This window comes from Sarcophilus harrisii, chromosome 3 (assembly GCF_902635505.1).
Source record: "Sarcophilus harrisii chromosome 3, mSarHar1.11, whole genome shotgun sequence".
Classification (NCBI taxonomy): Eukaryota; Metazoa; Chordata; class Mammalia; order Dasyuromorphia; family Dasyuridae; genus Sarcophilus; species Sarcophilus harrisii.
Genome location: NC_045428.1, coordinates 272,728,068 through 272,750,492, shown reverse-complemented (window position 1 = coordinate 272,750,492; position 22,425 = coordinate 272,728,068). Strand labels below are relative to the sequence as shown.

The 22,425-nt window shown below is 32.1% G+C and overlaps 1 protein-coding gene across 11 annotated transcripts in view; it reads left to right on the top strand.

Moving 5' to 3' along the window:
- Positions 1 to 22,425, top strand: part of CNKSR2 (connector enhancer of kinase suppressor of Ras 2) — a 315,200-nt gene that overhangs the window by 99,486 nt on the left and 193,289 nt on the right. Inside the window, exon 1 of one of the 11 annotated variants that reach the window (XM_031959503.1) lies at positions 20,548 to 21,265. The exons of the other annotated variants lie outside the window; for them this stretch is intronic. The gene's annotated coding sequence lies outside the window, so the exon portion shown is untranslated. Of the gene's footprint in view, positions 1 to 20,547; positions 21,266 to 22,425 lie in introns of those variants that run through there. 11 annotated transcript variants of the gene reach the window in all.

Below are 22,425 nucleotides of genomic sequence, written 5' to 3'. Positions count from 1 at the left end.
GAGACCTCAACGAGGATCAGGAAACATAGTTTAAGAATCCAGGGTGTAGAGCACTGCTAAATTATGTGATTTGCCCAGTCAATATGTGAAAGAGATAGACAGGATTTGAACTCAAGCAGATGTTCTGAGATCAGTTTTCTCTTCATTACCCAGAAGTCCTATTCACTGGTTTGTAAGCCCATGTGGGTTTCTGACAATGGTCTAAGGGGTTCATGCTGAAAAAATTTGTAATGTCCCTGAAGCAGTTGTCAATTGTCTTGACAATTTTCAAGAATATTATGTAGTATACAATTAGCTTGGAGATTCACTATATATTTTTTCTTGATGTTACTGTTGAATGGGGTCACAGAACAAAGACACATAAAATTTTTAGGAGACACTTCACTATACCATGCTGCTACTTCAATATAATAATAATAATAATTTAGATAGTCTACAGTAGTAATTAGTATAAATATAGCACCTTGCAAAATGCTTTACATGTATTAGCTTATTTGATCCTCACAACAATTCTATAAGGGTATTTTATAATTGCTTATTATGCTGATGAAGAAACTGAGGAGTTTAAATGACTTGCCCATTATCCTACAGTTAGTGTTAGAGGTAAGACTAGAATTCAATCCTTAGTACAAAAGAATAGTCAAATAGAAAGATAAATACAACAGAGAGAAGGAAACAGAGTTGTATTTTTTTTTTCTGGGCAGAGTGTCACTAATTTTTCCTACGAATACCATATTATCTAGTACTATAGAAGAAAAGAATTTCAGGATGATTTCCCAATAATTTCATGCTATTGAAGGGACTGATTTAGCTCTCAGGATGGGATTGAGGCAGGTATCAGAAATCTGAGTGAACCTCCTATGCTGCAAACGGAAAGAAATTGTTTCCAACAATCTTAAGTACATTTGATATAATGGTAATAATGTCAGAAAGGGTAAAAAGCTCAGTTTCAGTATATCCATGTTGGTTTTGTGTCTATGCTTTTATTTTCAGATTTTTTTTTAATGTTGAACTTAGCAAATACCAAATAAACTTACCATTCACATGTACACTGAAGAACTGAAATGGCTTCAATGTGAAACTGCATATTTCTATTATGTATAGTTTAATTTTCTTTTATATAATAAAATTTCATGGATCTGAGTTCTATTAAGGGAACAAAATATGGTATCAGTATTGATATAAATAATATAATTATGATTACAAATAACAAAACTGCTAATACTAATAGGCATAGAAACTAGATTTTTTTTTTATTCCATTATTTCAGGGAATTCCAATATAAGTAGTTTTCCTTTACTCAGCATGAACTTCCAAAGCTGCTCTGCTTCTCTGTGATTCCTTCTGGATTTCCTTCTGTTCTCTTCCTTGTGTTTATGTTTCGGAGATCTATTCACAACCCTCTTTTTCTTCCTGCTCCCTTTCTTTTGGAAAAAAGAAAAAGAAAGATATAAAGTAAAACTCTTATTACAAATATGCATAGTCAAGAAAAAAATAAATTTCAGCATCAACAATGTCAAAAAATGTTCATCTTGTTCTGGGTTGTGTGTCCTTAATACTCAATTTCAAAAGATAAGCAGTGCTTTTCAATGTTAGTCTTCTAAACTATTGGGTGGTTTGGCCAATACAATGATCTGAGTTAAGTTTTTCCAAGTTATTATTCTTTGTATTTTTGTTACTGTATAAATCTTAGTCTTGGGGCCACTTTACACACTTTAACGTGATTGAGAATACTATTAAGCTTTTCTTTACATGAGTAATATCTGATCATATTCACCTTATTAGAAATTAAAACTGATAAATATTTTAAGTATTTAATTCATTTTAAAAATAACACTTAATTTTTTAAATGTTTTGATTTAAATTACATATAATTTTAACATATAATTTTAAATAATTCAAATAATAAAATAATTTAAAATAAAATTAATTTTAACTTTAGTAATGAAAAATTACTTAAGTATCTTTTCCAAGACTACATCATGAATAGTGTGGGGTGACAAACATGACTGAATCAACTGAGCAACAATGAAGAAAGATGGAGTATTATTGTGAAAATAGTCTTGGTCTCAAGAGTCCTGCTGAAAAAGCCTCAAGGAGCCCCATGGGTCCACATTCCATACTTGGAGAATTCTTGGTCTAGAACATTTAGAATATTTAAACATTCTTACTTTAAAGTTGGAGAAAATTTTATGGATTGTCTGTTTCTTCTTCAGTAATTGAAATTTTAGAAGCATTTGAAAAATATAATATGGCAATATATTTTAAAAAACAATATTTGTGAGATTCCTAAATTTAGCCCTTTTTTAACATTCAAGTTTTTCAAATGATTTTTTCATTAATCCTACCGCATATACATGTGTATATAACAGAATAATTTTGAATTATTCAAACTTTTGCCCCCCAAAAATTATTAATTGTTTTTATTTTCATATCACCTAAATTTTCCTATGTCTATTTCCTGCCCTTTCTCCTAGAAATCCGCCCCTTAAAACAAAGCTTTTTTCAAAAAGAGAGAAAAGATGAAAAACAATCAGCTGCTCCCATAAACATACCCCTCAAAATCTGAAAATACGGGCAGTGTTCTACATCCATGTTCCTTTTACCTCTGCAAAGAAGTTAATAGAGATATCTTCTCATGGCTTTTCTTTGGTATTTGAATCTTACAAAGGATTGTAATCATTAGCCTTTTCTTGGTAAGCACTATCCTTTTGAGAGTTTGACAGTTTTACAAATAATATATGTGTGTATGTATATGCATAATTTTTTAAAAGATAGTAATCAGCAATCTTTTATTATACTTATCAATGCCAATAAAATCTTTATATTAATATTTTATCATAAGATTTTAATTTTTATAATTTCTCTTAAGGAGAGTGCCTCATGGTTCAAATAGTTTCTTAAAGTTTAATATAATCAAGCCTTTGAGATACTGAAGTATTGTAAATTAAAACCAATAGCTTGAAATCCAGCATTTGGAGAGTGTTTTTAAATAAAAAAAATTACCATTGAAAAACTTTCATTACTTTTAGTTCTGTAAGTAATATGCATAGGAATTATAGAATTATATGCATGGGGAAAAAACAATTTAACTTTTAAGCTTGAAAAAAAATCCTACTTAATTTGGAATGGATATATCTTATTACTATTCTGTTTTTCCGAAACATCTGGAGTTGGATATTTCAGATGTAAATTTTGAATATCTGAACAATTCTGTAGCCAGCAAGTAGTTGAGTATTATCTTTCTATAGTATCAATAACTTCCTTTTAAAAAGTTAGGATCCTGGTAAAAGGTTTCCCCATTATTAAAATACAATATATACCCAATGTCTGCTCATAATAGAAAGGGAGAAATGCCAATGTATTTTTCTTAAAGGGATCAAACAGCTCTCTTTTTTAATGCTAAGTAATAATGTTAAAATTGGAGACCACCAGATGTTACCAGTAGGACTTGGAGAATTAGAATGTATTCCTGAAAACTGCACCAAAGAGGAAAAAAGTTCTGAAATAATTTGTAGCAAATGTAAACTTATGTCATAGAGAGATACATGAGAACACAATTTGTTTCAGATACTGTACCCATTTTGCTACTTGGGTCCACCATCTGGAACTGACAAGCAGTTCAGTTTTTGTTTTGTTTCCCACAGATAGAGACACCTGCTATTGACAACCCCTCCATAGAGAACAAAACGCATTATATTCTTGTCCATGGAGGGTTATTTACACTCCCTACAGGAACTCCTAACAGCTGCTCTATTTGGCATTGCATTTTTTCTTTAGGAACTCTGAGTAGGACAGCAGCTGGTTTAGGTTTTGCCATATACATGTTAGGAAATGTTGTTTCAGTAGAGGGAAGATTGTTTTGTGGCCAAACTTCAAACAGATGTCAAGACTATCTGGCTGTAAACCAGAACAGTATGCTTTTGAGGTTTTTCCCCTTTAGCATGTATTTTTAATGATACATTTTTGACCCAGTAGAGGCACTGACCAGCAAATATTCAAACCACCTTCTCAATATTTTTTTTTTCCTTTGAAAAAAGATTAAACCATTTTAAAATGTGATTTTGGAGAAGATCATAAGATCAGAAGCCTGGAGCTGAAAGAGACCTGAAACTATATAGTCCAATCCTCCCTTTTAAAAATAGTGGGTAAGTAGCCTACTAAGGGCCAGAGAAGTATTGAGCATCAAAGACAGAATTTGCATCTTGGTTCTTTGAATCTAAAGCCAGTATTCTTTTCAGTTTACTTGCTATGATTACAGGTTAGAGGTAATGAACTTCATAGATGTGCTTTATCTTTTTTATCATAAACTAGGAAATCATAAAGAACCATATATTGCATATACCAAGATTGGGAAAAGAAAATTGCTATGCAGCTATGGAATTATTACATTCAGCTTGGTTTTTTAAAATATGTTCAATGGTAATATCAGTATTGATACACTTCTGTGTACTTTTGATATGTTTCATTGCTTTTTAAATTTTTCTTCATTTTTGCATCCTTATTACAACATTCACCCTCTTTCCCCAAATTTCTCCTTTCATCTTTCCCCAAAAGTCCTCCTTTGTAGTCAGTGTTCTTTTTTACAATGCCACATTATCTTTCCTTAATGGAGGTATGTTATTAAATAAATGGCAGGCCTTGGAATTAGGAAGATCTGGATTCAGTCTCTGCTTGAAACCCATACTAGTTATGTGTCTATCACAGAAGTGGAAAACACAAATAATGTGAGAGGATGGATAGTAGTCCTTTTTAGGTGGAATTTAGAGTTCATGAAGGAGAGGTAATTATTAGATATCTAAGAAAGTGTATATAAAAAGAAACAGACAGATGAGACAAAGAAACACAGAGACAAAGACAGAGAGAAGACAGTAAGAAATGCATGATGATCCAGTAAAGGTGATTGAGGAGGTCAAACAGGTAAGAAGGTTAAATAGGTCAAAAGGTAAGAAGAGAATCAAAAGAAAGTAGTGTCCTGAAAACCAAGTATTCAAAGAGACAGGAATGAGTGAGGGATATTAGAGACAATACAAACGATGAAAGATGTAATGAACAGTCAGAAAGTCATTTTGTTTGGACTATAGAGTGAAGAGAAATGATTTGTGATAAGACAGGAAAAGTAGATTGATCACATTGTGATGGTCTTTAAATGCCAAAATGAAAAGTTTGTAGTCTGTCCTAAAGGTGATAGGTGATCACTGGAGTCTACTGAGTAAGAGAATGACAGTCAGAATCTGCTTCAGAAAAACTGAAAAATCTCTGTTGAAGTTGAATTGGGGTGGAAAAAGAGAGGAAAAATTGAAGTTATTATAATAGAGTGCCTCATAAAAAAGGTTACTATCTAAAATTACTGATATGATGCTATGCTTTCTAGGGGGCTAGAATATACTACTGCTACTTGTCTTCATCTCCAAAGAATCTCCCATCTTTTCTCCCAGCCTGCCACAAACCATTCAATATCCACTGGCTTTTCTTCTCCCAGTCATTCTTTCCCCCCTATATTTCATGGGAATCATTCTGAACAAATTTCCTTTCATCAAATATCTTCATCTAACTCACCTACTAACTCAGTCTCATTGAATTTGCAGAACTCTACTCCAACTTGTGACAGGGCAGTCTGCTCTCCTTTCTCTGAAGTAGATGTGGGGAAATAATGTTCTGCCAATTAAGTGATTGATTCATTGATTCATCTCTCACTCTCTTTGATATAATACAGGATATGAGTCATCCAGGAGAGAAATGACCCATATTTCCTGCTATTTATATGACATCTTAACTTGCATAGCCTTGATTTTTTTTTTTTTTGTCTATAGCAACAATTTCATCAAGATAATGGAACTCTCAATATGGAAAAATCCCTCCACAGATAAGTAATTCATCCATTACTTTATTCTTAGAGACTTGCCCATGGCACGGAAAGATTGAATGTAATTTACCCCCAGTATAATTAGTAAATATCAGAGGCAGAAGTCCACATCTTCCTGACTCCAAGTTCAATCATCATTTCATTATATTTTGCTGTCTCTCGCATAACTGATATCTATAACCTAGATATGTTTCAGGTGACTATATAGCTCAGTGACTAAAGTGTTAGATCTGAAATCAGGAAGACCTGAACAGTAATTGTCCTGCATTTTCTATTTGCATTCTTAGTATTTAGCACAGTTCTCAGAATACAATGTGCTTAATAAATGTTTTTTTTAATTAACTCATTCATTCCTATATCAAACTGACCAACATCCCTATGCATCTATATTAGATTCTTTAAATAATTCTCTCTTATCTTTTTCATCAGAACATGGACCAAATAATCTCTCACATTCAACCTTCTTGAGATAGAAAGAGACTCTCCTTTGGAGAGCATTCTGATTACCCCATTTTTTCAGAAGCTTCATATTAGTTTTTTTGGTTATTTCATGTATCAACATAATTTTAATACAGGACTTAATGCTTCCCATTAGTAGGGTTTTTGCTTGTTTTTTTTTAACCGAATCAATTTCTTTTGGATTCCTAAGTTGATTATTGAGCATTTATTATATGTAGCTTAGACTCAGACTCACTTGGCTTCTTCCCAGCAATCTTAAATCTCATGACACATCCCTAACTTCCCCCTTCCTACCCTAGATTTTACTTTAGTTCTGAGAATAGTGATCAGAGCCATACTATCAAAATACTCCTTCTTGCAATGCTTTTCTATATGTATTGTCTTTCTGTATCAGAACATAAACTCCATGAGGGCACAAGCTATTATTGCTTCTATTTATATAGTGCCTGGAACATAGTCAGTGCCGAATAAATGCTTATTTAACTGAATTACATTAATTATCTTTTCCCTAACTAAGAAAACTGTCATTTGCACATGTATAGGAAATAATGTGTGGTGGGCTGCAAAATAAATGAAAATCTGGGAGCCATCCAGGGAATAGCTACTGAGGATTAGGGCAAGAAAATTACTTGCCAGTTACTCTCATAAAGATGGCTTTATTAGTTGAAAATCTTTTTAGAACCAAAAGTATGAAAAGTATTTCAAGATATTATCTCCTTTAGGAAGAACTGAATCTAAGTCATAACATATTTTTTCTTATATTGTTATCCTGACATTAATATTTAATAAAAATCATATGATTAATGTTATGATTTGGAAATATAAATTCTAGTCCTAGTAATTTCATATTTAATTTATGTGGCTTACCAAAAAAAGGAATAAACAATCTTGACACTAAATCCCATTTATACTTTCTAAGTTAATTAGTTTTTTTTTATTATTAAAAGTGAAGATATTCTCATTAAAATTAACACTTTCATTAAGAGGACTTATTCCCAGTTATTTTTATTTGAGTCATTTCTGAATGACCATCAAGCCACACAGGTTTTCAGTGTAAGTCTGTAGTTTAATAGTCTTTAAGGACCATCGTAGGATGATCAGTAGAAAATCACTACTAGAAAGTTAGCCCTAAGATGATTTTTTCCTGCCCACATGAAAATATCTTTTAAAGCATGGGTGGCTTGTGAAGACATCCATAAAAAAAAGTTTTATGTTAATGAAAGCACAGATTCTTGAAATATTGAAGGTGGGGTGATGATTCAGTGCCTTCTCACAATTAACATTTTTAAAAACTGTATATTTATAGTTTGTTTTAGAAAACTTTGCTTGCCACCTTGAAATATGAAAAGGGTTAATATTTTATTTTATTAATAAATTCTAATTTATTACTAATTATAATACTGTGTGGTACAGCATTTAATAAAAAAGCTGGAAGCAAAGTGAAGTTTATTATACATTATACGTTCTCGAGAATCAGGCGTCCCACCCATCAAACAGACAATGGAAGGGAGGAAGCACCGTAGGGGGCAGGGTCAACACTTTTTATCCCTAACGCAAATACCCCCTCCCACCACTGACCCTCATCTTTATTGGCTGAGGATCTTACATTCTAAACGAGGGAACTACCCAAGAAATTGAACTTGACCAATAAGTACATAGTTGCCCATATTTGACCTAACAGAAAGACACTGATGTCATAGGAGCATAACAAGGGGATTTAAGTATGCCCTTAAGGGATAGCAGGGAGGGAACTTAAGTATGCCCTTGACTTGATGCTTAAAGTCCTTCAGGCCTACTCAAACTTTAAAATAGATGGAAGCCTTACTAGATTTTCACAACTGTCTTGAAAGATCTCATCTCATCTCATTCAATACTAATAAATAAAGTCACTGAAAGGTTGATTGCTGAGGATTATTTATCTTCATGTCTATGGCAGGAGGGACAGAATATAGAAAGAGAATTCTATACACTTAAGTGCTTCCTCCCATTATCTATTTCTGTTCTATACAACTCAAAAAATACCTAATAAGAGCTTCTTATATCTGAAGTACAGCACAACAAAAACTAATTCAAATGCCTTTCATTCATGGATAAAGAGAATCTGATTCTTATCCTCCTTCTTAGTCTAATTTATCCATGTTTCTCTTCAATTAATTTACCTTCCAGCCAAACTACTACATTTATCATCCCCTAAACTTGGAAGCAGGTTGAATGATTACTTAGTCTAGCTGTCTCCTGAATAGATGAATTTCTCTACATATCCTCCATAAGTGTAATCATTCAGCCACTATTTCAACTGTTACATTGATGGGGGATTTTCCTAGGCATACATTCTATTTTCAGTTATCTCATAACTACTTAGGAAGTTGCTTCTTATGAAAGTTGCTGAAATCTATCTCCTTTTAGCATCTTTTCTTTGGTCCTGGTTCTTATAACCTTTATACTCTTATTCTTGACCTGCATATTTTTATTCATGCCATTCTCTGGAATTACAATGTTCTCTGCATCTCTATAGCCACTTTTTAAATACTAATTACTTTGAAGACCCAGCTAAGTTGAGCTAAGAAGCTCCCCTCCTAGCCAAAAGTTCTCTCTCCTTTCACTGAATTTTCAATCGATCTTGTATGTCACTCATGAACTTATCATTTTCAACTTTTATTGTAGGTATTTGTATCTATACTTCACAGGTCTTATCACCACAAAACTCTGTAAGGTCCTTGAGAGCAAGGCTTACTTTACCTAACACAGTCTCTATCACTTCCATGATAATTTTATTTTCCCAATTGGCTTGAATAGAACTAAATTGCTGACAAGAAATACACTCACATCACTTTGTCGCTCAATTTTTTCAAGTTAATTAAGAAAAAATAATATTTAAAATTATTTAGCACATAGATTGAGTCAAGAAGTCTTCACAAGAATAAAAATATTATATATCGGATTGAATTTTCAATGCTGTTGGGAACACATCACACAAATGAACAATAAATTTACTTTAAATAAATTGCTTATGTTATAGGCAGTTGAACTGTGTCATCTAATAGCCTAATTCAGCTATCAGATAATTTATACGGTACCCACCACCATCACTGGGAATTGTATGGGAATGTCTGAGGGCAAAAATTATGCTTAAGTTGCTAGTAAATGAGGCCAATTTATATAAGCAAGGTGTAGATTTCTTTTTTTAAAACAATCTAGGGCATGCATTCATTACCAGGCTTTCAAGAAATCTCATCTGAACGTTTATGATGATAGAAGTGCTTCAAATATGTTCTGTTTCAAATTATGTTTCACTCAGATTTAATTATTTTTATTCCCTTTGCAACAAGGTAGAGTGGTCAATATCTAAAAATATACCATCATGAATGGCTTGTCTTTTCCTTTGCAAATAGTAGGTGGCAGCTTAATATAACTGAAAGGGTCATAAGACACCTCAGAGAATTGCACATCAGTAAAACCACAGATCCTGACCAAAAGTCAAAATATTTATTTTCACTTCTGATGTGAGTGGATAGTGTTTGTAGGTTCTTCAGAAAAATTGACGTATTTCTTCTCCTTCTAATCTTTACCCTCTTCCCCAAAAAGTCCCCTAGGAGATATTTTACTGATGAAGAAAAAAATCTTAACTAATAGACTCTTTCTTGAAAACTGAAGTCTTCTTTAAAGCACTGTCAGCAGGAAAAGCAAAGAAGAAAGATTTGTGCCCACACATTTCTTGTCATTGTTAAAATAATCCTCATGATGATTTCCCTAAGAGGGTACTAAGCATGTATCAGCTCATCCTCAAATTATTCTCTCTCAGCTATTTTTTTTACATTTTCCATATTAAATGCAAAAGATGAGACTCAAAATGTGACCAGAAAACAAATACGTACAAAACAGTGTGTGCCTACAGAAAGAGAATTTGAAATTTGAGAAATGTAGAGGTGTTCTGAATAGAGGGAAGACAGAAGGAAGCAGAGAGAAACTTGCTTTTAAATAATGGCCCCATTACTTAAAGATGATTTCTCTTTGTACTAAATTAGTTCTAGTCAGAAAAACACACACAACATACACACACATGAATTAAGTATAGAAACTTTAGTAGAGTTACTTTCCAAAGATGGCACAATCCAGCAAAATCTATAACAAATCTAACAGAAACTTCTGACAGCTCATGGAAAGATTAAATGAAGTTTTAAATTACCAAATTACTCTCCAAAATAGAAATTCTCCAAATTCAACTAAAATAATGCCTTCCAAATTTTACTTCCCCAAAACACTTTTCTGTTTGGAATCACTAGCAGTCAGAACAAAGTCTGGAACGGTAACTTTTATACAACCAGCTGGAAGTTGTTCTCAAAGTTTTTAAATATCTATATTAGCTGTTTTTCAAAAGGTACATTGGAGTGCTTTTAAGAAGGAAAAGAATTTTGGTAAACTACTTTTTAACATTCAGCTTAATTCAACAAGTATTTAATATATGACTGCCATAGTGTGGAAGATATTTTAGGCACTTGAGATAAAACCAAAAAGAAACAAACTATGGAACTCAAGAAATTGATACTCTATTGGAATATCTACAACTGCTCTTTTTTTATTTTGAACTTTGAGCCTTTCACAAAATAGCAATTAATTAAAAGAACTTTGTTGAGAGCCAAATTTATACCAGAAATATGCTAGCTGCTCCATAAATAGAGAAGAAAGCATAAAGCCTGATTGCCCTTATTACTTTATAATATAGACTGTCAGATCTGCATATACTTTTCCAATAGATGTGTATCTAGCACTTACTTACTTACTTACTTGAGTTTTACATATTCCTACATATGTAATATGGAAATAGTCCATATTTCTTCTTCCTATCAGTTCTTCCCTCCCAATTGGAAAAAAAAAAAACAAACCCCCTGGAAATAAAGATATATATTCATTCAAGTAAAACAAATTTTTGAATTGGTCATGTCCAAATATAGTTGAGTGTGTATGTGAGTGTTTTAAGAGGAGGGTATAGAGTGATCAAAGGACTTAGAGTTCATACTGGAAAAATATGTTCATATTATGTATATGTGTATGTGTATTTATGTGTGTATATATATGTATGTGTATACATGTATATATGTATATGTTCCAATCTGTACTCCTATACCTACCTTTATCTACCTACCAGGAGGTAGTTAGCTCATCATGAATCCTTTAGAATCATTGAACTGATTAGAGTTCTAAAGTCTTTCTAGGATTGGTGGTCTTTATATAATATTGTTGTCATTATGTATATTGTTTTTCCTGATTTTTCTGTCTTCATTCTGCATCATTTCATAAAATTATTCCCAAGTTTCTCTGAAATTAATTCTCTTGATAATTTCTTATAATACTATTCTCTTAAATTTATATGTCATAACTTAGTCATTCTTTTGATAGGCAGCCCCTGTTTTCAATTCTTCATCACGTCAAAAAGTGCTGCTATGGGTATTTTTGTACATCCTAAGAGTTTGTTTTATTTAAAACTAATAATTCCATTAATCTACAACAATTCTTATCATCCTCTCTTCTCTCTCTCCCCCATTTCCCTATTGACTGAAATGCATTTTCTATACTTAATTCATGTGTGTAAATGTGTGTGTATTTTTCCCTCTGACCAGTATTGATGAGAAAGAGGTTTAAGTCTTACTCCCTCCATTCCTTCATACCTTAAATATGTTAGATAATAATCCCCATTGTTTCTTTTCCATTTCCGTCACCCAGTTTATTCTTTTTCTCCTTATTTTTATTCTTCTTTTAAGATCTTCAAAATATGGCAGAACAACTTCCAAATTCTCTGTCTAATAAGACTTTCTCTCTGCGAAACCTGATAATCTCTTTTTCCCAATAGTATTTTATTTTCCCAATTACATGTATAGATTCGTTTTTGTAAGATTTTAAGTTCCAATTTTTTCTCCTTCCCTCCCTTAATTTGCCCCTTCCCAAAACAGCAAACAAACTGATAAATTTATTTACATACTTGATCCTCATTGAGTCTCGATAGTTCTTTCTCTGGATGTGGATGGCATTGTCCATCCCGAGTCTATTGGAATTGTCTTGGATAACTGTATTGCTGAGAAGAGCTAAGTCTGACATAGATGATCATCACATAATCTTGCTGTTAGTATATTCAGTTTTCTCCTGCTTATGTTCACTTCACTCAGACTCATAATAGGGTTCTGAGGGAATAAATGTTGCATCTCCTTATATTAGAATATTAACAGTTTGCCCTTATTTAGGTCATTCTGAAAGTTCACTCATGTGTACATTCTTTATGCTTCTTGACTTATATGTTTGCACTTCAAACATGAAGTTTCTATGCAGTTCTTGTCTTTCGTCAGGAATTCCTGGAAGTCTTCAATTTTAGTAAAGGTCAATTTTTTCTCTGTAGGATTATCTTCAATGAGGTGGGGGATAAATTATTCTTGTTTGTAGCTTATATTTTTGCCTTCAGGAATGTTATATTACAAATTTGCTCCTTTTTTATAATTATGCTGCTAAAAAAAAATGTGATCCAGATAATGATGATTCTTTAAGGAATTTGAAAATTCATTCTTCCTTGCTGCTTCAAAGAATTTTTTTCTTCTACTGAAAACTTTGGATTTGGATAAAAATGTTTCTGGGAGATTTCAGTTTTGGATTTCTTTTAGGAGAAGACCAAAGGATTCTATTTCCACTTTGACCTGTGGTTCTAAGACAACTGAGAATTTTTCTTTTATGATTTCTTAAAATATGATATCTACACCCAATTTTTTTTATCATGATGTTTAGGTAGTTCGGTGATTCTTAAGTTAACTTCCCTCAATTTGTTTTCTAGGTTTGTTTTTTTGTTTTGTTTTTGCTTTGTGACACATTATATTTTTTCTTTTTTTAATCTTTTGGCTTCATTTTAATATTTTTTGTTGTCCTTGAAGTCGTTGTTTTCCTTTAATACATTCTAATAGAGATTTTGTTGTTTGCAAAAAGTTTTGTACCTTAAATATCATGCTTTTAATCTCCTTTCTAATATTCTTCCATAACTCTCATAGCTTTGCTCTTTTTTCTTTAGCTCTTTCATTCCATTTATATTAAAGAAATTAACTCTGCTTTAGATACTTTTTCCAACTTTGTGAATTTTAGCTATATCTGTACCTAAGCTATGTTTCCTTTGACTTTGTAGGTGCTTTAGATACATTCTTTTCTTCAGAGTTTATCTTATGCATCTTTGTGGTGAAATTGTGTGTGTGTGTGTGTGTGTGTGTGTGTGTTTCATTTTTCCAGTCTGTTTCCTGAAATCCGAATTGAGGCTTATTTTGCTGATGGTTTCTTGAGGTATTGAATGTTAAATTATTCCAGCATCTTAGAAAATGCTCAGAGTGGGGACTTGTAAGCTATTGGTACTCCTAAAGCTGTCTGATCCAAGACAAAATATTATTTCTGCGTTCCTTGTGTGTCTTTTCAAGTTTCTGACTTTGGTATAGGTCTAAGTTGCATGTTTGCAGGCTTGCCCCATTTGGAATTCCAGTAGATTGCTGCTAGACTGTTGCTACCAGCCAACATGAAATTTCTATTACAGAATGTAGAATCTTAAGCTGTCCATTGATCTAGAACTCCTTCCTGATTATTCTGTTTCAGAGTTCAAACTGCACTGGAAGCTGGAGGTAAGATCCACCCACCCTACATTCCCAATTTCCCCGCCTGGAAACATTTCTAAATTTACTTCTTGCTCTTTCTTCAATACACAGCATAGACTGGGACTACTCCTTGCCCTCAACAATATCTCTTAAATACAGATCTGCTCCGTATTAACCCCTAAATCTATGATGTGGAATTGGGTAGTAAGCAAAAGAGCTTCCAGTTTGTTCTATACCTGGGCCTTTACAAAAATTTAGAGCCCTTCATAATGAATTTGGAATATCTCCATGTTCTCATGCAAAGCCACTCAGTCTCCAAAATGTTTAACATAATATCCCCAGTTTCAAAAGATCTCTCTGTCTCCCTATGTTGACTTAAACTAGGAAAAAAGTCATCTGACTTTTTTTTCTTGGAATTCCCAATTAAGATTCTGTCTGACATGCTTTCTAGATCTCTTTGGAAGAGATGGGGCAAGGCAGGTAGGAGCTCAACTATCCTTCTTGCTAGTCAACCATCTTGGCTCTATCTGATGAATGTCATTTTATCTGATTTTTGTCATTTTTATCTTTTATCTTTTCCAATTACATGTAAAAACAATTTTAACATTTAAAAATTTTTTGAATTCCAAATTATCTCCCTCTCTTCCCCTCCCTCCATTGAGAAGACTAGTATTTTGATATAGCTCATAATATGTGCAGTCTTTTAAAAACATATTTCTATATTAGTTGTGCTGTGAAAGAAAATACAGACAAAAAAAAGAAAAAGTTTTTTTTATGAAACGGATGTTTTGATCTACATTCAGACTCCATCAGTTCTTTCTCTAGAGGTGGATAGCATTTTTCACTAGTCCTTCAGAATTGTCTTAGTTAATTATATTACTGAGAATATCTAAATCATTCACAGCTGATCATAAAATATTGCAGTTACTGCATACAAGGACTCTCTGGTTCTGTTCATTCCATTTTGCATCAGTTCATGTAAGTCTTTCCAGGTCTTTCTGAGAGTATCTGCTTATAATTCTGATGGAAAAACTTACAATGCTATTCTAATAGAGCTTTTTGAGCTACATACTTTATACATTTCCTTCTTATGAGCTGTCTTTCCCCATTAGAGTATTAGATTAGAAATGTTTTGTTTGTTTATACTTACATATATATATATATGCATGTGTGTGTATGTATATATATATATATATATATATATATATATATATATTTAGCATAGTAATTGAAATTTATGAAATACCTAGTAAGTAAGGCGACTATGTAATTCCTTGGAGAGAGTGCTGTGTCTGAAATCAGAAAGACCTGAGTTCAAATGTGACTTCAGATCCTTGTGAATTAGTAAGGAGGAAATCCCTAGAAGAAGAGTTTTTGACCTTCAGGTGTGTCATGAATTGCTTTGACAATGAAGTTTATGGCTATCCCTCCCTTTGCAGAATAATGTTTTTAAATATATAAAATAAAATATTTAGCTAACAAAGAAAATTCATTGTATTGTAATTCCCTTGACAGAATATTGAAATAGGAGAAAATGGTCATGAATTGTAGATTGAGGATCCCTGTGTAAGTTTTTTTGTTAATATCAATTAATTTTATTATATTTGTCTAGCTCTAAAAAGAAAAGTTATTAGAAATTATTTTGGCATCATGAATCATTTTGGCTATCTGGTGAAGTCCATAGACCTCTCCTCAATACATTGTTTTAAAAAAACATAAAAACATATAAAATGACATACATAGAATTATAAAAGAAATCAATTATATTGAAAGACAATTATCAATTCATAAAAACCAATTTGTAAATCCAAACTTAAGGACTTTCTGTAGAATAATATTTATGTGATGAAGAAAGTCTGCATCTTATTCTTTAAAAAATGCAAATAAACATGGGAATTCACTCACTCTCAAATTCACTTAATGAGGCCATCTCAATTTCAGAAACCCTTATTAATTGTATGGATTTCATGCAAAAACGAGAGCCCTAGAGCTTCAATACATGCTATCCAATTTATAGTTCTTGTATTTTATCACTAAGATGCGATTTTGATTACAGTATTAGTTTCTAAATATTCTAAATTAAAAGAAACTAAATAGGATTAATTAGTAAGAAACACAATTGCTTTTTTAGCATTATCAATGGGTACATTTAAAAATAAGAGTCTTATAATGATAGCATTGCATCTATTTTGTCCCAGTTTGGATCTTAAATGCCCTAGTTTCATCCCAATTTCTGTGGTCCAATTTTAGATAACCTGGAATGCCTAATATTCAAGGAAGTTTGAAAACAAACCTTGAATATAAAACAAAGAAGCATTTAAAATGGGCAATACAACCATAGGGCAGTGAATACAAAATTGAAAATGTTATTAGGTATAATTCATCAGAAGTTAAAATGTCATCAAGCATACATTTAGACTGGAAGGAACCTTAGAAATCATGTCATTCAACTCCTCCCCTGCATTTTACATATGTTAAAACCAAGATCAATGGAAACTAAATAATTTGCCTGAGAGTATACAGTTGAGCAGAGATGGTTTTCAAACCTAGATACTTTGACTGCAAATCCTCTATTGTTTCCATGAGTTGTCCTTGTGGGAATGAAAGACTGATGACCATTTTCAGCATTTTTAATTATCCACAGCTCATTGTCAGTATGTAGCAGTATATAATATGTTTTATGAATGCAGTTTCATAGAATTGGGGTTGAGTCGGGCCTTACATAATATTGTCTTTGAACAGAGTCAGTTGTGAATAAAGACAAGATTTGGATGAAATTCAGTACAATTAAATAATGACTGGAGGAAGAACATAGTCTAACAATTGCTGAGGCTCGTGTCCAATATAACTGAAACCAACATAATTAGACAAGGCTAAATTGGATTATAAATACAACATCCAAGGTCAAAATCAATAGAGGAAGAATTATTCAAATTAATGAGCAATAAAGATTTTGCGGGGTGAATAGTTAGTACCAGAGCAAAGGGCTAAGACATGAAGAACTTTGGAGTCCAAAACTATAAATTAAAATGAAGGCTTACACTAAACTGTTGCTAGTTCATAGGAAAGATTGGCTATCTGCCTTCTTTTAAAGCCAACATTTACTCAATTCACTTCTTCAAGTAGAAATAGAGAGAGCAGTAATCATATAAGTTTAGGAAGCCTGGTCAAAGGTCCAGATGTGCAATACAATGGGGAAAAGAAAAAAATTAAAGGGAAGGTGGTAAATTGAAAGGTCAAAAAAGGACCATGTGATATTGATGAATCAAAAAAAATTATCTGCAGAATGAAAATATATCTACACATAGGAGGAAACGATCCAAACTTGATAATATAATATAATTCAAATTATGGTTCAGTAATATGGAAAAAATCACTGGATTCTTGGGATGAGAAATCAACCATGTGGAAAGCATGATGCTAATATTTCCACTAGATACTACCTAAGATAGATCTTCATTTGAGTTTGAATGCCCATTTTGGAAACTTTGAGCAATAGATAAATATGTGAAAAACTTGAAGATGCTAAAGAGACCAACTAAGCAGTGCAATATGCAAGAAAAGCACAGACAACCTCAAATATAAGCATTGTAAAGGACCTTAGTGATTATTGGAACATAATATTTCTTTAGATATCATCAAGTTCAACCTTTCACTTTTCAAATGAAGAAACTGAAGCTCAGAAAAGATGTTAAATCCAGTCAAGGAATTGGGCCGATAGACACAAATAGTGTAAGTGTACATTGAAACAAATAGGTAACTTAGAAAGGGGTGAAAACCTTTGTTGAAATAGAGTAAAGAGATTGAGGACCAATAATTCTACTTCTGATTTATACAAACAAAATGATAAAAATTGACAAGTAGAAAGCCCTTTAAGATCTGCAAAGTGTTTTATATACCTTAGCATAATTAGTTTTTAAAACAACCTTATAAAGGAGACACTTTTGTTATCCCGATTTTATAGTTGAGGAAACTGAAAGTTAAGTGACTTATCCAAGGTCACACAGTTAGTAATTATCTAAGACAGAATTTAAATCCAGATCTTCCAGATGCCAAGTCCAGACAGAACTCAATTCACTATTCCACAGAAGTGACAATGAGTTTCAAGTGAAAGAAGAAAGATGTTTAAAATAGCAGGTAAAAAACAATGACAACTTGCTGACTCTGAAAGTAGAAGTAGAAGAAGGTCTTTACTTGAATGCAGGCTTTTAAAAGGATAAACAAATAGATAGTGTAGGTTTACTACTATCTGAAGGCAACAAGTTAAAATAAATGACCCATAAGCCTATTTCTAAGTCTATGATTCTCGTTTTGAGTGCTGACCTAGACTTAAAGTTGCATAATTTCTTGCCCAATTATTTAATTAATTGGAAAATATGTTATTAACCTCTGTCTCATTAAATGACCAAATCTTATCATAGCTAGTAAAAAATGAGTTGGTTCCTTTTAACCAAAAGGGTGCATTCTGAAGAGAGGAAAAAGGCAGACATGTATGCTAAAAAATTTCCTGGTTAACGTAGAAATTTTTTCCATATTTGTCGTGCTATGTGACATTTTTGTCAGTCATGAGTTCCATCTTGAGCTTAAGGTTCCTTTTCTATTTTTTATTTAATTTTTGGTTTACTTGGTGTGAAAATAAATAAATAACCCTTATGTTATCTTTATAGTTGAGTTTATTTACAAGGAAAGCATAGTTTCCAGTTCCTTTTCTTTTTGTAAAACTCAGAATTTCCATGATATAGAGAACAATGTTTCTTTGCTGACTCTCAAAGAGTATGGGTTCAATTCTGGCTCTACTTCACATTGCTTATTTGACCTTGGTAAGGTCAAAGGTCTCTTCCAGTTCTGAATCTATGATCCTATTATTCTTTCCAAGTTTTATTAGAATTCTTCAGAATAAGAAACTTTGACTATGTGAAAGCTAGGAATCTTTGTTATGTATCTGAAATCCAAAGAATGTATTTGTATTAATGAAATTCATATTGTCTCCTGAATTGCCAATCATTATTGTAATTATAGGCTATACAGCTTAAAATCAGTTATAATTTTGGCCAAAGGAGAGGATTATAAATTATAAAGCAATAAATATGTTCTTATATCCCAAATGTCTAATCTAAAACCAGAATTATTAATTTAAAAAACCATACATTTAAACTATATACTCCAAAAGCTCAGAATATAATGAAAAGATAAGAGGATAAAAATGAACAATTTTAATTATGTAAAATTTTAAAAGATTTGTACAAAACTGAAACCAATATAGTTAAAATTGGAAGGAAAGCCATTATCTGAGAAAAATATTCTTTCCACAAGTTTCTCTGATTAAAATTTCATAGCTAAGATATATAACAAATAGCTACAAATCTATAAGAAAAGGACTTATTTTTCAATAGATAAAGGGTCAAAGGATATGGATGAACTGTCCTATATGGAAGGAATTCATTCATTCTATCAGCAAGTAAATGACAAAAATGCTCCAAATCACCAATAATCAGAGAAATGCAAATTCAAGCATCTCTGCCATTCCACATTAACCCTTTCAGTTCAGCAAATATGATCAAAAATAGATATGAAAGCTGTTGAAAGTTCTTTGGAGAAAAAAATTCATTTTAATGCATTTGTGGAGCAATGTGTTGCTCCAATCATTTCAGAAAGCAATTTGTAACACCACCCCAAAAGTTATAAACTGTGCATAACTTTTGACCCAGAGATACCACTAAAGGAACTCTACATAAAAGGGATCAAACAAAGAGGAAAAGAAACCATATTTGCAAAATATTTATAGTAGCTCTTTTTCATTATAGCGACTCTCTCGAAACTAAGGGGATGACCATCAGTTGGAAATGGCTGAACAAATTATGATATATGAATGTAACGGAATATTATTGCAACATAAGAAATGGCAGAGGGGAGCATATCAGAGAAACCTGAAAATACTTGTATGAACTGATGCAGAGTGAAGTGAGCAGAACCTGAAGAACAATATATTCAGTAACAACAACACTGTAAAGAAAAACTACTTTGAAAGATTTAAGAACTGTGGTCAGTGCAATGATCAGCTATGATTCCAAAGGACTGATGATGAAGCATGCTACCCACCTCCTGACAGAGAGGGGATGGAATCAAGATTTATACATGGTCAATGTGGGAATTTGTCTTTCTTGAATATATACTAATGTATGTCATAAAAGTTTTATTTTAATTGGGAGGGTGGATGGGCATAGTCTATCCAAAAAAAAAAAAAAAAAGAAATAGAATCACTGAAATAATTTTTAAACACACAGAAGATAACACAAAAAAGGTCAGAAAGAATCACTGATAAGTAGGACAGCTTTGAAAGTTACATGTTGAATATATTTAATATTTTAAAAAAATAAGTTGCACTTAATAGTGACTCAATATGTCATGTATAATCCTCTTGCTATTGTGTGTTATTGTGTTCTATTGTTGTGTTTTATTGTGTGTATATGAAAATTATCATTTTGTTTGGTGTTTGTGAAGTTCAGAATAAAAATAAAATCTAAAATTATGTAAATGTTAGTGTCTGAAATAAGGCATTTTCTATTTCACAAATTTTAACCCCAGAAGTTTTTATTTTCTCTATCAGGAATGAAAATAAATACAATCCTTGTTTCCTGTGTAATTGAAAACTAAAATATTAATACAAAGTATTTAAGATATTCAATATCTCTCTAGGCTTTATTTGCTCATCTACTTGTTGATATTTTGTGAATGAGAAAACTATTGAATTTCAAAAGAAGACATTGGGCAAAGAGTTTCCAGTCTTCTTGTACTGACATAATTTAAAAATTCAAATTCCTATTTCTGCAAAGTATCACTGCAGAGTAATTAAATACCTCACATTTGGGAAAGTATTAACACAATAAAACAACCATTCTGCATAAGAATATATCTGCCAGTTTATTTGGGAATAATAAGAGAGTTCTACAGTTGGAATTTTCATTTGGCTCACTAATGGTGATATACTTTATAGTTAAAGATTACTACAATATAATGGGGTAATGGGTTCCATGTATATTCTATCCTGAGACTTAACTTTTTTGTTTCATGAACCTCTTTGAGAGTCTGGTGAAGTTCTCTCAGAATAATATTTTTTAAATTCATAATGCCAAGGAAGGAAGGAAATGCTAAATTTTAGTTGGATGTTAGTGGGAAATAAAAATCTGTTTCTTTTCCCAAGTTCACAGATTCCCTGATATCTACTCTGCCCTACCTGGATAGTGAGCAGATTTAAACAGCAAAATTCCAACATATTTCTCTTCTCTTAATACCTCCTCATGACCTGTGCAGCATGAGTTGGTTAATCTAGGTGAGTAAGTTAATCTCAAAAACCTACACAATGGACAGGATATTCATTTTTCAGGCTCTCAGAGACCATGTTTTCTAGATCAACCACACTCATCAGAAAAGGGAAGAAGTTCCAGTCAATACAGAATCAGACACAGAACAGTCAATCAACTAAAGCTGACCACTTTTGTTCCCTTTGCTTTTCTTCCCTCCTAAAACAAAAACTCTTTGTGGTCAAGTGGAAAAAAATACTGGAGGAAGACAAGATAATATCTATTCAAATCCTGACTCTCACCATATGTGACCATGGACATGTCCCTACATCTCAATAAACCTCCATTTTCTTATTTGTAATACAAAACTAATGTAAACTGTAGGCTTACTTCGAATGGAGTGCTATGAGGTTCTAAGCCTATAACAAGTTTTGCAAACTTTAAAGTACTCTATAAGTGTTATTTATTATTTTTACTTCACTATGAACAAACATGTGAATCAGTTTGGTGAAAGAGTACCATGGAGTAACAGACCAGCCTCCAATATCTTCTTTTTAGCAAAGGACAAATCAGTCTCTTGTTTTGTTTGCACTGAAAGTTCCTTTTTATTCTTCCTTGAACTTATGTGATAATTAACTCTGCTCCTTCATAGAGGCATTGTCCAGTCGTATTAATACCAGTACACTTTTAAATAGATAACATGGTTAATTAATGCTTCATAGGTGTGAAATCACCAGATGTTTACTGCCTTGCCTTTGAGTCCCTGAAATCTAATTTTTATCCTCTTTATCTGTTACTGACATTACTAATAATATTGACATTAGTGATAGTGCAAGTTTCATTTCCTATGAAAACTTAGAGCCTTAAAATTCACAAGAAAAAGGAAAGAGGAGAAAACTTTGAAATTGACTGAAACAAACATCTAAAATATATCATTAATAATTTCATAGAGCTGTATATTTTCACATTAATTTTTTAAAGATTTCAATTTTGCAGTTTTGCTTGTGAAAAGGTACATTAGTGCAAACAGCTTAGGAACTAACATTTTGCATCTAAAACATTCTGCATATATGATATGTTCAGCAAATTATTAGTTTGAATAAAAGTAAATCATTCCAGTTCCCCAAACATCAAATATAACCCTGTAGAGAAGATCCCATTAACAGAGGTGGTAGGATAGCTAAACTAA